Genomic DNA, 16468 nt, shown 5'->3' on the forward strand with positions numbered 1-16468 from the left:
CCGTGTTGTTATAAAATTCTATATTCAACTGAAGAGGTCTTCTCTCTCTCTTCTTCCCTTCAAAGATCTACTCGATCATTGTTGCCAGTAAACATATAAGTAAGTGGAAGGCACATTTTGAATAGGATTTGGTAGAAGGCTCAAGCATCGCAAAAACTTCAGGGGCTGCCAACTGATGAAAATCCAAACTCCTTAACTCGCCATTTGAGGCCCTCTGAGATTTGGCTCCAACCTGTCTTTCTGGACTTATCTCCTCATGTGTTCCATATTCCAAATCCTTGCCCCTCAAATATGCCTCGCCTTGGTATCCTTACTCAAGCTATTGCCTCAGCCTGGATTGTCTTCTCATCTACCTTTAACTGTTAACCTCCCACCCTTTCTGTAGTAGTCTGATTCACATGCTACCTCCTCATTCATTTCAGAATCAATTTAATTCAATTTGATCCAACCCAATTCCGTTTGACTAAATCCAAGAAGCATTTATTAAGCACCTGTTGTATACAAGGCAATGGGGATACAATGACATCACCTTCCCTTGTCTCTGCCCCTTAAGCTAGAAATGATCCTGGGATCATATCTGTAGAGCTAGAGGGAATCATTCATTTTGTAGCTGAATGAATTAGACCTACAACATTGTAGATTTAGGGGTGAAAGGCATCTAATTGACGATTTGGTCACAGGAGGATTGATTTAAAGACAGAACAGATCCTAGAGATCACCTCATCCAACCCCCTCACTTACAAAGGAAGAAACTGAGGTCCACAGAAGTTCATACAGTCAATCAATCCAAAAGCATTTATTAAGCTCCTACTGTGTGCCAGGTACCATGCTGGCATCTCAGAGTTAGAGCTGAAAGGGGTTTTGAAGGTCATCTAGGCCAACCCCTTCATTATTTCACTCGTTCTTGCCCTGGACTGCTAATAAGCCCTTGTCTGTGGTGTCTGGGGCTGCATGTGCTGGTGCACTGACGTCATGAGACGTGCTGAGGCCCAGGCTTCATGCTGACGGTCTGACACTGCCGCGCTCAAGCAACCACACATTCTTAGACGGTTTATGTCATGGAAACAAAAGGGGGAGTGGACCAGTTGACTTTTCCTGAACACACAGCAAAGAAAGCAGCAAAGAGAACGTGCAGTTAGGAGGGAATTGGGAGGTTGGGAAGAAGGCTTATTTATCTATCCATCCATTCATCTGTTCATTCTTTCATTTGTTTATTTTTCTATCTCTCCATTTGTTTATTCATTCATTCATTCACTCACTTATTCATCCATTTATCTATTCACTTATTCATTTGTTTATTTGTTTGTTAATTTGGAGTCCCTTCAAGTTCCAAGTTCCTTAGTGATTCTAGAATTGAGGAATTTTGCAAATCCCTACCATCCTCAAGCATCCATTAAATGACACTGTGCAAAGCTTTCCCATGTTGACAGGTACACAGGATAATAACTGACCTCACTCTCTCTCTCCCTCCCTCTCCCTCTCCCTCCCTTTCCCTCTCCCTCTGTCTCTCCCTCTCTGTCTCTCTGTCCCTCCCTCTCTCTCTCTTTCTCCCTCTCTCCCTCTCCTTCTCCCTCTCCCTCTCCGTCTCCCTTCCCCCCTCCTCCTTTCTTCCCCTTGTTCTGCTCTCCTTCATTTTTTTCTCTCTCTCTCTCCCTTCTATTCTTCCTTCCTTTGATTCTTTCATCTTTACCTCCTTCACCTCCCCCTTTCTTTCTTGGTCAGGGTGATGGCGTGGGATGGGGAGGGGTTGAAGGGTTGGGACTAATCCTAAGCCACAGAGCTGCCAGTTCAGGAGAAGTTGCTACAGCTCTTTGTCCCTCTTATCTCTTCTTTCCGTTTTCCTTGGCTATAAAGACACATACACTGACATCTCTCTCCCACATTCTTCAACATTGGACTATTTCCAACCAGAAATGCTGGGGGAAATTCCCATCATGCCAAGGCACTAGGTGGTCTGCATTGGGTAGAATGAGCTGGGCTGGCAGAATTTTTAAGAAATCAGCTCAGAAAGTCAAGATTCAATTCAAGGACCTTTTTAGTCACATAAGAGTCAATTGAACTGAACATCTAATGTGTTCCAGTCACTGTACCAGGTGCTCCATAGAAACTGACAAAAATGACAAAAATGACCCATTCCCTGCCCTCCAGGAATGTACATCCTACCATAGGAAAGTCAAGCATTGATAAAGAAGTCAATGGAAGATGTGCTCAGATGGAGCCAAGATTTCATAGAGTTCCATGTTCCTTGCAGTGATAGAGGTAGCAATGTATCTAAGTCTGTTTATCCTGTGTGACTCTTGAACATACTTTAATAAGTTTACCATAAGGGATATGCTAAAGCTAAATGTTCTTACTCTCTCTCCCTCTCCCTCCCTCCCTCCCTCCCTCTCTTCTCTCTCTCTCTCTCTCTCTCTCTCTCTCTCTCTCTCTCTCTCTCTCTCTTTCTCTCTCTCTCCCCCTCCCTCCCTCCCTCCCTCTCTTCTCTCTCTCTCTCTCTCTCTCTCTCTCTCTCTCTCTCTCTCTCTCTCTCTCTCTCTCTCTCATCCCTTTCTTCTTCTCTGTCTTCTCTGTCTCTGTCTGTCTGTTTCTTTCTGTCTCTGTCTCTCTGTCTCTATGTTTGTGTCTGTCTGTCTCTCTCTTTCTCAGTAAAATATGGGGACAGGGTATATTTATGATTTAATTTGTATAGACAACTTTCAGATGCAGACCGATGCATTCTCTTAAACTCATAGTCTTAGACAGTGGCTTAAAGCACTGGGAGTTTAAATGACTTGTCCAGGGTCAAACAACCCACAGGTATCTGAGGTAGGACTTGAACCCAGGTCTTTCTGTCTCCAAGACTGGCTTCCCATCCACTTTGGCCCCCTGCCTCTGCATCATCACAACTTGTGTTCTTGGCTAAGTCTCATGTGTCGAATGAAGGGCTTAGACAAGATGGCACCGGAGGTCCCCTCCCCCTCTGACATACTGTGAGCTAGAAAGGTGTGTTAAAAGAAGGACAGCAGCCACTTAGACTTAGCTCTGAAGGCCCCTTGAAGGGCTCCAAGGGGCAGAGCTGAGGAGGGAGAGCGCTCCAGGTGCAGGAGACCAGGGCAAGAACAAAGACAGGAGACAGAATGTCACTTGTGGGGAATATTGAGCAAGCTGGTTTGGCCTGACCTTAGCCAGTGGTGTCCCGGTGAATGTTTAGCAACTGGCTGCCCAGAAAGAAAAATGTGTGTGTGTGTGTGTGTGTGTGTGTGTGTGTGTGTGTGTATGTAAAACACTTTCAAGTTTAATACACATTGTTAACATTTTTAGTCTAGAAAGAATCAAGAAAACAGTAAGTCACACTCTGATTTGTAGCATTCCCCAATTTCCAAGGTGCAAATGTTCACACTGAAAGTTCACAGCTGGCTCTGGAGAGGCCAGTTTGATCTCTGGCACACCCCACTTACAGTTGGAGTCGATCACCATAAGCCTGGAAAGCTTGGCTGGGCCCCAGTGGGGAAGGGCTTTCAGAGTTCAGCAGAGGATTGTGTATTTTATCTTAGAGGCATAGGGAGCCACCCAACCTTCTCAAGCAAGGGAGTGACCATCACTAGTCCTATGCTTTGTGAATATTAACTGATAATTGTGTGGAAGATTGAGCGGAGATGAGACAGGAAGACCAATTAGTAGAGACTGGACTAGGTGGTCTCTGAGGTTCCCCGTCTATACCCAGCAAGTCCCTACTTGCACAAGTTGATTCTTTAGTCAGTGACGGACACCGTGAACATTCTCAGCTTAGAGAAACAGAAATGCTCCAACTCCTTTAGTCAGCTGTGTCACTGGGGACCAAGGTACTGACCAGGTAGCCCCAGGGCCAGGAGGTGGTGGGTGGGTATTCTTCTCTCTTCAGTCATACATGATATTCTTTTGCTGCCATATCCATCCCCAGGGATCCCCCTGACCCACATCCCTCAGGAGACCATCTCGTGACATCATCTCCCAGTAACCCCTCTAGCAAATGACACATCTTCCATTATACCCCTTTGATGAATGCCTTTGAAACCTCATCAGTTTTGTGAAGGAAGAACTATTGCGATGACATTTAAAGCATTTTGTGAACCATTCTATAAGGAGGGAAAACCCCACGGACAGCTGTACCACTGATACTCATTTTTCTAACACAACTTTCCCTAAAATAAAAGGGCAGGGCTGGGGGATGGCTATTCCCCTATAATTCTCCTGCAGCTGCAAGGAGAGTAGATCTGCCAAGATCCTGGGGTTTAGAAGGGGGAGGAACCTCAGAAGTTATCTAGGTCAACCTCAGGATCCAGAAGAGGAAACTGAGACAAGAGAAGTTAAATGACCTGCTCATGGTTACACAGCCATTAAATGTTTAAGGTGGGATTTGAATCCTAGTTTTTCCTGACTCCAAGTCCTGTGACCTACCCACTACAGTATGATGTTCTCTGATTCTCATAATAACTGACACATATATAATGCTTTAAAGCTCACAGAACACTTTACATACATTATCTCACAACTCTGCGAGTTCAAGTTGTATGCGTGTGTGTTTGCGTGTGTGGTGTATGTTTGCGTGCGCTTGTGTTTGCGTGTTTTAAACCAGCCCCATGATTTCACTGATCTTCAATTAAATAAATAGATAAATATGGTGGCCACTAAAACCATACACAAGGATCCCTGTGGGCTGCATAGTAACTATTTTAAAATGTAATATTATCTAGTTTTATTGTATTTTACTTTTTTGTGTTTTTGTATATTTTATATTTTTATTTATTATATTTGTATTTTTGCTTATTTTGTTCATATTTCCCAGTTACATTTTAATCTGTCTCAAGCAGCCCTTGAGAATGTGGGTGTTATGGGTAACTGGGGCTCATGCTTAATACCTCAGGGTGGACACTCTCTGAACCAGTGAAGACTAGAATTTTATTTGCCGCTTGGAGTCCGGGAGAGCTGAAATCTTCTCCATGGAGATCATAGAATCATGAGATTTTACAGCTGGAGGGGGTTTTGGAGATGAGGATGACTTCTCTCTGTGTATTCAGCTGGACCCTTTTGCGAGGGGAATGCTGGGGTGGGACAGGGAGAATCACCCAACACCTGCTTTGTAGATGAACCTTGTGGTGTTGAGCTGTTCTGGTGTGGAGTTGTGACATTCTGGGGAATTTGGTTTCCGCCCAGCTCTCTCTGACTGTGGTTCACACCAAGCTGGGTTAGAACAGGGTTCTCTCGTGCCTGATTTCTCACCTGTGATTTCCCTGTCAGAGTGAATGCTGACTCCCTTGAAGGCTTCTGAATGCTTGGTGAAAATGGATGTAGAATGGTTCTTGGGTGAAGTCATCAGCCCCTAACCACAGCTGTGAACTTCTCACTGATGGACCAGGTCCTATCCTTGCCTTTCCAGGGGAAAGGCACAGAGCTGCAGCCTCGGTTACTCATTAATCAACTCATACTTCAGTGTTCCTAGGAGCACCCTACTGGCTTGGAAAAATTAAAGATGTTCTTAGACAAAACAATCAGGGAAAATATCCATGGTTCCAAGGAACAGGGCAGAAATTTCTGCCAGCAGTGGGGTAATTGCTTCTCCTTCCTCATGGAAAGATGTAGATTACTATCCAAGCCACTGAGAAAATGCTCAATTTCCCTCTTGCAGTTCTATAATTCAACAAATATTTCTTTTTTTTAAATTTTTAAATAATGTTTTGTTTTAATTTTTGTTTTTATATCACCTATATTTTCCATTTTTGTTGTTCAGTCATGTCCAACTCATCATGACCCCACTTGGGGTTTTCTTGGCAGAGATACTGGAGTTGTTTGCCATTCCCTTCTCCAGCTCATTTGACAGAGGAGGAAACTGAGGCAAATAGGGTTAGGTGACTTGCCCAGGGTCACACAGCTAGTAAGTGTCTGAGGCCAGATTTGAACTTAGGAAGATTTGGCACTCTATGCACCATGGTGCCACCTAGCTGCCCTTATCCTTCCCCCTGTTACCTCCTAACAAGCCTTCTCTTATAGTAAAGAATTTTTTTACAAGTGGAAGAAAAAAAAGCCAACATGTTGAAAAGAGTTTAATGTTGCATGCAGAGTTCCACACCCACACCTTTACAAAGAAGTAGAGGGAGGAGCCTTCTCCCATCTCTTCTCCAGGCAAGGCTTGGCCTAATAATTTCACAGCAATTAGTTTCATTTGTTTGATGGTGATTCTTTCCAGTTACTCTGTCCTAGTCACTGTGTGTATTATCTTCTTGGCTCTGCTTGAGTTGCTGTGCATCAGTTCATAGAAATCTTCCTGTGCTTCTCTGAGTCATCATGCTCATCCTTTCTTAAAGCCCAGTAACATTTCATTGTGTTCATGTCCCACAACTTTCCTAGCTTTTTCTCATCTGCTGATCAAGAAGCATTTATTGAGCACCAACTGTATATCAAGTCTTGCTCTAGGTATTACAAAGACAAAAATGAAAATGGCCCCTACATTTTAGGAGTGTTTGAGGGTGGGGATAACATGTGAACAGAGAAGTAAATACGCAGTAGATGATGGGGATTGGACTTGTGATTTCACCAGTGTAGGGAACTCCCAGGTGAAGGATGTCCCTCTTCCAGTGCAGATTGGAAACTTCTTTGTACTTTACAATCTTAGAGAACTGCTTAGGGTATTTTGAGGTGACTTGCCCAGGGACACCCAGACAGCATGTGTCAGATCTTCTTGATCCTGTGGCCAGTTCTCGGTCCAATACTATATTTAAACAATCGCAGTAAAGTAAACGCAGAGTGATTCAGGGGTGGGAAAGCACTCATGACTGCAGGGGAGGATGGGAAAAGACCCTCTGCGGGAGGTGACCTTGAAGACCAAATAGAATGTCAGTGGGCGTCTGCCATTGTATTGGGATCGTGCACTCCAAGTACCAGAAATTGTACCATGCAAAGACATGGTGGCTGGAAAATGGGCAATGTGTTCAGGGGGTGGCAAGTACACCAGTTTCAGGCAAAAGTGTTTTTTTGATTGATTGCTTCCAGTCTCTTTGTGGATATAGACCAGCCTTAGCTTGAGGGGGCAGGGCACAGAAATGGGGCTGGCTAAAGTCAAAGGCAAATTTGCCCATGACTAAATGAGTGTTTGGAAGCTTAGTTATCTTGGAAAACTAACTTTTAAAATAAGTTTTTATTGACATTTTTTGGTTTGGTTTCATGGGTGTTGCCCACTTACCGTGGCCTGGTGGGTCTTCCCACTCTATCCCAATTACCATGTCCCAGTGGGTCTTCCTGTGTAATTTTGAAAACTACTTAATGATTGAATGCTCTTAAGTGTAACTATCCCAGAGCTGTGCAGCCTCGGGGGCCTGAAATTAAAATCTGAGCACAGTTGGAGCTCAGATGTCTGCCCGGAGATGAAAGTCCAAGACACACATTCTTAGAAGTCCAGAGTAGCCAGCTTCCTGGCTAGCTGACCTGGCTTCCTTGCAAATGGGACAGATATTGCAGGCCAACGAAGGACCTTTCAAAAGGCCCTTCCAATAAAGGGGATAGAGAAGAAGGGATCAGAAGCACTCCCCTGAGGACAAGCCCCCTGCCCCCCCCATCTCTGGGAGAATTACCTTGACCTAGAGGTGACCTGATGAATGGAATGATGAATCATTGCCCAATCTCTTGCCATCTTAGCATCTCTCTGTTCCTTGTCATTATTCTCCAGGCTCTCACCCTCTTCCCCTGACCACCAAAGCAGCCCAGGGTTGTCTGAACTCAGCAAAGGTGGACTGGCCCCCAAAGCTCACACAAAAAGCCACATGAAGGGATTCCTGTGCTGTGACAGGAGATGGATAAGGCTCTGGGGCCTAGCAGGGAAGAACTATGTGAATCATGAAAGTTGTTAACCAGGGTTTGTGAAAAAAGGTGGGGGGAGTGAATGGGCAATGATCCCTAATTCTGTGGTTAATGTAAGGAAGGTGGGACTTTCTGGCAGAGATCAGCGGAGCTCCATTCCCTAGGACCCAGAGACTGGAAGGCTAGGTTTCTACCCCGAGGAGGTCAATTGCCAAAAGAAAGGATCCAGAGACGTAAGAATATTTATGGCAGCCTTTTTAGTAGGAACAAAGAGCTGGAAACAAAGCGGATGTCCACTGGCTGAGGAATGGTTAAGCAGACCGTGCTACCTAAATGCACTGGAATATTGTAGTTTCAGGAACAAAGGGTATGATACATGTGGAGGAGCTTGGGAAAACTTATATGAACCGATTCGTTCACCTTCTTCACTGTCTTCCTGGCTCAAACCTCTGCTCAAATCCCACCTTCTGCAGAAAGCCTTTCTTAGTCCCTCAACCTGCTAGTGCCTCCCCCACCACCCAGATCACCTCTCATTTACACTAAATATAACTTCTGTATAGATGTCGACTCTCACCTTAGAATGTAAGCTCCTAGAGGGCAGGGAACTTTTTTTGGGTTTTGTTTTTCACCTTTGTATTTTCAGCATTTGTACAGTACCTGGTACCTAGTAGGAGCTTAATAAATGTTTGTTGACCAGCTAGCTAAGTAGAACGAGGGATATGATATTTATAACAGTTCTGTAAATGGAGTGAACAACAACCCCAAACTCAAAACCAAATGCCATGAAATTATAACAGAGATAATGAGAAAGTACCTCCCCCTGCTTCTTTGCAGAGATAGGGTGCTATGGATGTGGAACACTGCACACCGCCAGAGGTTTTTGATGTGTGGATTGGTTTCAATTAGCCGCTTTATTTTCCTCTTTTATGATTCTTTTTGCTATAAGGGATTGCCCTCTGGGTAGAGAGAGGGGAAGGATAGCTAGAGAAATGTAGGCATTTTCAAAAAATATCCACAAAATAGATTTTTAATAAAAAGGAAAAAAAAAGGGAGTGTTCCAGTGTCTTGTGCAATGATAGGTCATAAAATTGTAGATTTAGAGCTGAAAGGAATCTCAGAAGCCAGCCTCAGACTATGTGATCTTGGGCAAGTCATTTAACTTCTGTTTGCCTCAGTTTCTTCAAATGTAAAATGGGATAATGATAGCATATACCACCCAGGGCTGTTGTGAAGATCAAATGAGGTATTTGTGAATTGCTTAGCACAATACCTAGTACACAGGAGGCACTTAATAAATATGTGTTCTCTCATTTGGGTTTCTGCTCTCTCTCTCTCTCTCTCTCTCTCTGTGTGTGTGTGTATGTGTGTTTCTGTCTCTCTGTCTCTCTCTCTGTCTCTGTCTCTCTCTCTCACCAAAACATTTTCAGAAATTCCTCTCACCTCTACATGCTTCAGTTCTTATCAGATGGATCTATAATCTCATCAAGGGGAGGATGCCATTCCCTCCAACAGTGTAGATTGCGATCCTTCCTGCCCTCTGCTCTTGTGGGAGTTTCCCTGTGCTGCACTCTTGATGCACATGGGCTCTTTATTGGTCAGACCTTATTCTCACTCCATGATGGTACCATCACCATTTTTGATCCTACATCTTTTAGATAAAATCCTACACCCTGTTTTCCTCAAGAAATTATTTTTTTAAAAGATGTTGCAGCCTATTCACAATCTACAGATGTCTCTCTGCAAAATTGTAAAAAGAAAAAATAAGAGAAATGCTTCTGATCCCTGGCTTTCTTCTTACCTGTAGGTAGAAGCTGTGCTCTTAATGGAAGACCACTTAGATATGGAGTCAGACAGTCTTGCTCGAAATCTCACCTCAGCCCTTATGAGCTATGTGACCTTGGACAGGTCAACTTACTTCTCTGAGAAGATTTCCTCACCTGCAAAATGGGGACAATGCTACCTGTTGTACCAACCTCACGGGGTTGGTGCGAGGACAAAATGAGATAGTGTGGAAAATGCATTGTAAACTAAAAAGCCGCATATAAATGTTAACTATTATTATTAACACCTTGTAATTTATTCCTTCATCAACTGTGTGACTATGGTTCCTTTGATCACCATTTTCCTCTCCTCAGATGACTTTTCTCTTTCCCTCCTGTTGGATTTCATTTTATCTCCATCAGCCCTGTTGTCTCTGAGATACTTCATTAACTCTTCCTTCCCTGGACTCTTTCTTTGACTTCTGATGTCTCAGATTCTTCCTCAGGCAGTGTAGTTAGTAAGAACTGGACTGGAATCTTACGTCCATCACTTACTGGCAGTCTGACCCTGGGCAAGTCACTTAATGTCCCCAGGCCTCAGTTTCCTTATCTGTAAAATGCTGAGCTAATTCTCAGGTCCCTTTCATCTCTAAATCTATGATTCCCTTGGCCAATTCCATTGCTTCCACTTTTTCTAGTTTATCTGGGCTCCTTCTTCATTAAAACTTTCCATTCAAAGATGTTGCATTTTCTGCTTCCTCATTTAGCCAGGTGTTTCCTAGTTATTAAAAGGGTAGCGAGGAGCCAGTCATTTCAAAGTCCACTTCTGACACATATTGGCTGTGTTACCTTGGATAAGTAACTTGATCTCTCCAAGTTAATCCTCTAAGACAATAAATGACCGAGAAAGTGAAGACCTGCATTGGTAGTAATAATGAAAATGCTGATAGCTAGCATTTATATAGTACTTTAAGGTTTGTGAAACTCTCTACATGTTTGATCTTCATAATAACCTTGTGAGATAGATGCTTTTATTAGCACCATTTTATAGTTGAAGAAACTGGGACTGAAAAGACAACATGACTTGCCCAGGGTCACACAGCTTAGTAAACATCTACAGCAGGATTTGAACTCAGGTTTTTCTGACTCCCAATTCAGTATCCACTCTACCACCCAGCTGACTCTTGTAGGGGGGATTTCTCATCTGAAAGTTCCCTATTTCTATGAAAGCACAAGGTCCAATCCCTACTGCCATGTCTATAATATCATAGTGTATACCAGCTTGCTATATTTCCTAATCAATTTCACAAATATTTGTTAGGCACTTACAAGTTAGGTACTGTGCTGATGGTTAGGGATTAAAAATTAACACCACTCCCCCTCCAACATTCCTCATCTTCAGGAAGCTTGTATTCTATTAGGTAGGAAGCTACCACAGAAGTAAAGACTACGTAATCTCAGTAGGGAGGGAATGCTAATTACTGGGTAGATCAGGGAGTGGTACCTGAGCTGTGCTTAGAGGGAAGTCAAGGAGTCTACAAGATGGAGGTGAGGAGAGACGAAGGATGCTTTGAGATGTAGGTGATTCCAGACGTGGTGCCAGCCTGCACGAAGGAAGGCAGATGGGGCATGGGATGTCATGTGTGGAGAATAGAAAGGAGGCCAGATGGCTTGGAACATAGAGTGTGTGCCTGGTACAAAGTGGTGCAGACTAAATGCTTCTTGAATGAATGCATGCATGCATGATCTAATGGCTGATTGAGCTGGGGCACAAACTTTGGGTTTATAGTCAAAAAATTACAAGCCCTGAAAGTTATCATGCCATTTCTTAAGGAGAGTCTCTCTCTGTCTCTCTTTCTCTCTCTCTCTCTCTCTCTCTCTCTCTCTCTCTCTCTCTCTCTTTCTCTCTCTCTCTCTCCTCTCTAACTCTCTCTCTCTGTCTCTCTCTTTCTCTGTCTCACTCTCTCTCTCTTCTCTTTGTCTCTGTCTGACTCTCAGTCTCTCTGCCTCCCTTTCCCCCTCTCTCTTTCCCTTTCTCTTTTGTTTTTTTTCTTCTGTATCACCAACAGTAGCATGAGACATCAAGTTCAGTTGCTGGTGAACATACTCCACCCTCTGTTCTTTTTGTCATTCCCTAAATTGGACTCTGTCGGATTACCTGGATAAGGAATACAAAAATGGATCGGGGAGGCAAAAGTAATTTGTCCCAAGTCTGACCCAATGTCCTTGGCAGAGCTAGGAATTCAAGTCACCTGACTCTTTCCTATGCTCCTAATAGAAAGACCATGTGGGTGGGAGCAGATCACTTGGACCTATCCTTTTTCAGGCGTCTTCTTCAGTGGACACATTTCACTCATGCTCAGCTGTCTACAGAGGTTACACAGTTGCTTCTGAAGACATTTCAAAGCCATCTTTGGTTTGGATTCTAGCTATCTGGTTATAGATATCCTTGAGATGATTTCTCTTCCAGTTCAGTCAGTGGAATTTGACATCTGCCAGAGAGAAACTATGTGCCCTTGCCATGTGGGTTTCTGTGGATACCTTTCACAATGTATGTTTTCCATGTGTATTTCCCAGTCATGTATGTTCTTTACATGTGTGCCCTTTCCTACTTGTATTGTGGAAAGAGTATGCCCCATTTGTGAATCTTTTCTGTCACTCAGTTTGCTATGTTGTTTGACTAGCTGTCTTTCTCATTGAACTAATGTGTCTTTTGGACTAATGAGGCTGAACGCATTGGTCGGGGCTTATGAGCTATGCTTTTAAGAGGACGCTGAGCAAAGAATCTTGAACCTGGGCATCTTCCTGGGGACCTACTTATGAGGGCAGCCTCAGGTGCTGTCTTACCCTGAACAATGTATATTCCCTATCCACTTGGTTATCAATGTATGCATTGTTATGATTATGGATCTCACTGAGGAAGCCCTGGAGGAGGAGGAGCTCAGTGCAATACATATAATCCATAACTAGGAGCTTCTGGAGATCCTCATGGTGTGCAGACAGTCCTTCTTCCATCTGGATTGTCTGCAGAACCTTCTTCATGACTGGTCAGTACAGCCCGGTGTAGTGGATAAGAATGCTGGACTTGGAATTAGGAAGACCTGGGTTCAAATCCTGCCTCAGACATTTATTTACTAATTGCTTAAGTCATTTAACGTCTTTGAGCCTCAGTTTCTTCATCTGTAAATTGAAGGGGTTGGGCTCAATGACTTGTAAAGTTTCTTCTGGTTCTAAACGGATCATTTAGAGACCATAGGTCTCACCTCTTCATGCCCCTCATCACAAATTGCCTGAACTACTGGGATCTTCTCCTAATTGTTCTCCCCTCTCCAGTCCCCCCTCCACGCAGCTGCCAGTAATACTGGTTAAGCACAGCTCTGACCACATTACTCTCCTGCTCAAATTCTGTAATGGCTCCCTCATGCTTTTTGGATAAAGGAAGGAAAGAAAAACACATTTATTAAGCGCCCGCTACGTGCCAGCCACCATAGTAAGCGCTTTATTGTCTCATTTGATCCTCACAACAATCCTGCCAGGTAGGTGCTATTATTATCCCCATTTTATGGATGAGGAAACTGAGGCAAACAGTAACGTGCTTAGAGTCACACCTCCATGAAGTGTCTGAAGGTGGATTTGAATTCAAGTTTTCCTGACTCTAGGTTCAGCTCTCTGTCCGTTGTGCCATCTAGTTGTCTATAAATGCCTTTGCTTGGCATTTAAAATCCTTTTCAGTGGGGCTCCCCCTTTCCTTTCCAGGCTTAGCATGAATTATTCCCATTCATGTACTCTATGAACCAGCCAGAATGGCCTACGACCTGTTCCTTGGACGCGGCATTCCATCTCCTACCTATGCGGGACATGGCTGTTTCCTGGGCCTGGAATATGCTCCCTTCTCAGTTCCATCTTGCAGAGTCCCTATATTCCCTGTCTAAACTAGTTCAAACATCACTTTTCCTGACCCCCCCCCCCTCCAGGCTTCCAACATTTCCTTGGAAATTATTTTATTTTTCTTTATATGTATATATCTTGTTTTCCTTGACAGAATGTAAGCCCCTTGAGGACAGGAACTGTTTTGTCTGTGTTTTTTGGTATCCCCAGCACCTGACATAGAGCCTGGCACATTAATAAATGTGGCTCTTAATAAACACTTATTGAATGCTGGGTATTGATACTCAGAATATATTTTTTTTTCAGCCAAAGACAAGGTTTATTAGAACATCCATCATATTGGGCAGACTCTTAAGGAGTCTGAACATTAGTAAGCTATTGGGTAGATTTTAAGAATCTGAGCAGTGGCTAGGTTCTAAGACTCTGAGCAGTGGCTAGGTTCTAAGACTCTGAGCAGTGGCTAGGTTCTAAGACTCTGAGCAGTGGCTAGGTTCTAAGACTCTGAGCAATGGCTAGGTTCTAAGAATCTGAGCAGTGGCTAGATTATAAGAATCCCAGCATCTTAATGGAGACAAAATGGACCTTATATACAGAAAGGCTGTGGGAGGGATCTAGGAGTAGATCTGATACTCAGAATATAATTGAACAGAATAATCTCTATGACAAGAAGCACATCAATTTATCTCTCTAGTTTCTCTCAAATGCCGTGAAGTAAAATCATCTCTTTGATTTCTATAAGTAGGATCCAAACCAAAGATGGTTTTGAAATCAAGGACTCTTGTATGGAGATGTATGTGTGTGTGTGTGTTTATGGAGAGAGAGAGAGAGAGAGAGAGAGAGAGAGAGAGAGAGAGAGAGAGAGAGAGAGAGAGAGAGAGAGAATGAGTGAGCTGGAAAAGACGTTAGAGGCCACCTAATCTAATGCCTTCATTTAAAGTCGGATTAGGAAACTAAGACCCAGCAAGGTTACATTATTTGCCCAAGGTCACGAAGGTGGTTTGAGGCACTTTGCTAAGGCTTTTTAACCCCGACTTTTGCTGGACCACATCAAACACTTTCTTGTGAACAGTCAAGGGAACAGGGCAGATCTCAGATCCCTGAGGCCTCTCAGGCCCTTGCGTGACCAAACACGAGGTCTGCTACAAGGGATGTTCTCGACAGCTTGCCTTTCCATTCTCATGTCTTCATCATGAACACCTTTGATGCATACATGTTTCTCTCAGGAAAGATTTCATAGAGATGAGAGAGCTGGCATATAATGTCTTCCTAGTCCCCCTCATTGGGGTAGCCTCTCCATTCTCTTGGAATTTCCCCTTTTTGGGCTACCCTGCTAATCGCTCCCCCTTGTGCCTTTAATGTTGTGCTTCTTCTGAAAGGACCTATTTGTACAAAAATATTTCTAGCAGTTCTTTTTGTGGTGGCTAGGAATTGGACATCAAAGGGATGCCCATCAATTGGGGAATGGCTAAACGAGCTATGGTATATGATTTAATGGAATATTATTGTGCTATAAGAAATGACAAGCAGGATGATTTCAGAAACACCTGGAAAGACTTACATGAATTGATGCAAAGTGAAGCAAGCAGAACCAGGAGAACATTGCACATGGTAATAGCAACATTGTCTGATGAAGAATTGTGAATGACTTCCCTATTCTCAGAAATACAATCATCCCAGAAAATCCCAAAGGACTCATGATAAAGCATGCTATCCGCCTCCAGAGAAAGAACTGATATTGTCTGAATACAGACTGAAGCATGCTATTTTTCACTTTCTCTCTTTCACTCTTTTTCTTTTATTTGAGTCTTCTTGTACAAAATGACTAACATGGAAATGTTTTACATGATTGTACATGTCTAACCTATATCTGATTGCTTACTGTCTCAGGGAGGAGGAGGGAGGGATAGAATTTGGAACTCAAAACTTTAAAAAAAAAACATCAAATGTTAAAAAAAATTGTTTTAACATGTAATTGGGAGAAAAAATAAAATATGTTTTAAAAAATCATTGTGCCCTTTCTATTCTAGGCAAACCAGCCCTTTCGTTACCAGCCAAAATTAGGTCATTGTTCCAAGACTGGATCCTGTCCACCAGCTATATTATTGTAAAACCATGAGCTCATCGCCGGGCCAGCCTACCCATGACAATGGAAGGCCAGGCTCTGAATGTTCATTGTGTTCTGGCTGATGGAACCTTGAATGGCACATTCACTAACTCAGCGGAACCGAGGTGGCCTGGCACACTTTGCCCATAACCAAAGAGGCTGTTTTTCTTTCCTTCCTGCTGAGAATGCTGTATGTGGCTGACACTCCAGTAGCCCAGATGAGTCACAGCTGTAAAATCTGCCAAGCCCCGGCAGACAGGAAGGTGTTACAGAAATATAAATTATTGTTATTGTCTCCCAGCCAGCGTCGCTCCTGCTACTTATGCCACTTTCGCCGGCTCATTTGTGCCTTTATCAACACTCAACCCGAAGGGATGGTTTTATCATCCCCAGTCAGAGACAAGCTGTGACCACATTCTCGGGTCTTAGCAGGAAAAGCTGAGTGTGGGTGCCACAGAGGGAGCTAAGAGCAGGTTTGGGAAGTGTAAAGTCCGGAGGCTGTTTAACCTGGACTACAAAACCCAGGATGGGTGGATGGTGCAGCACTCGGTTTCTCCGTTCATTTGCATTTGTAGCTGCTGTCATCCTGTTGACCCATCAAACTTAAAGTCAACAGAAACACACCAGTCATAAGTGCTTAATAAATGAAATAAAATTAATTGAAAAATGAATGTGAAGAATGTGGCAAAAAAGGGGAAATTACTAGTTATTTTTTTTTCCATGACCTGCTCTCTAGCTATGTCTCCTCCATTTTGTGCTTGGCCGTTTTGTTTTTCAATGGTATGCTTCTGTTGGCTAAATTTCCTCTTGCTCATGTTGTCTCAGTCTTCATCTCTGTATCCTTTTGGACGCTGGCTCTGTCATACGATGCATTAGCTATCCTTGACCACTTTGTGTCAATAAGAGG

At 43.4% G+C, this 16468-nt stretch overlaps 1 long non-coding RNA gene across 2 annotated transcripts in view; it reads left to right on the top strand.

The window, feature by feature from the left end:
• LOC110205679 (uncharacterized) overlaps nt 1–16468 on the top strand; it is a 164148-nt gene that overhangs the window by 16485 nt on the left and 131195 nt on the right. Inside the window, exon 3 of one of the 2 annotated variants that reach the window (XR_002323647.2) lies at nt 9614–13730. The exons of the other annotated variant lie outside the window; for it this stretch is intronic. This is a non-coding gene — a long non-coding RNA (uncharacterized LOC110205679). Of the gene's footprint in view, nt 1–9613; nt 13731–16468 lie in introns of those variants that run through there. 2 annotated transcript variants of the gene reach the window in all.

Source organism: Phascolarctos cinereus, unplaced genomic scaffold (genome assembly GCF_003287225.1).
Source record: "Phascolarctos cinereus isolate Bilbo 61053 unplaced genomic scaffold, phaCin_HiC Scaffold_1;HRSCAF=81, whole genome shotgun sequence".
Classification (NCBI taxonomy): domain Eukaryota; kingdom Metazoa; phylum Chordata; class Mammalia; order Diprotodontia; family Phascolarctidae; genus Phascolarctos; species Phascolarctos cinereus.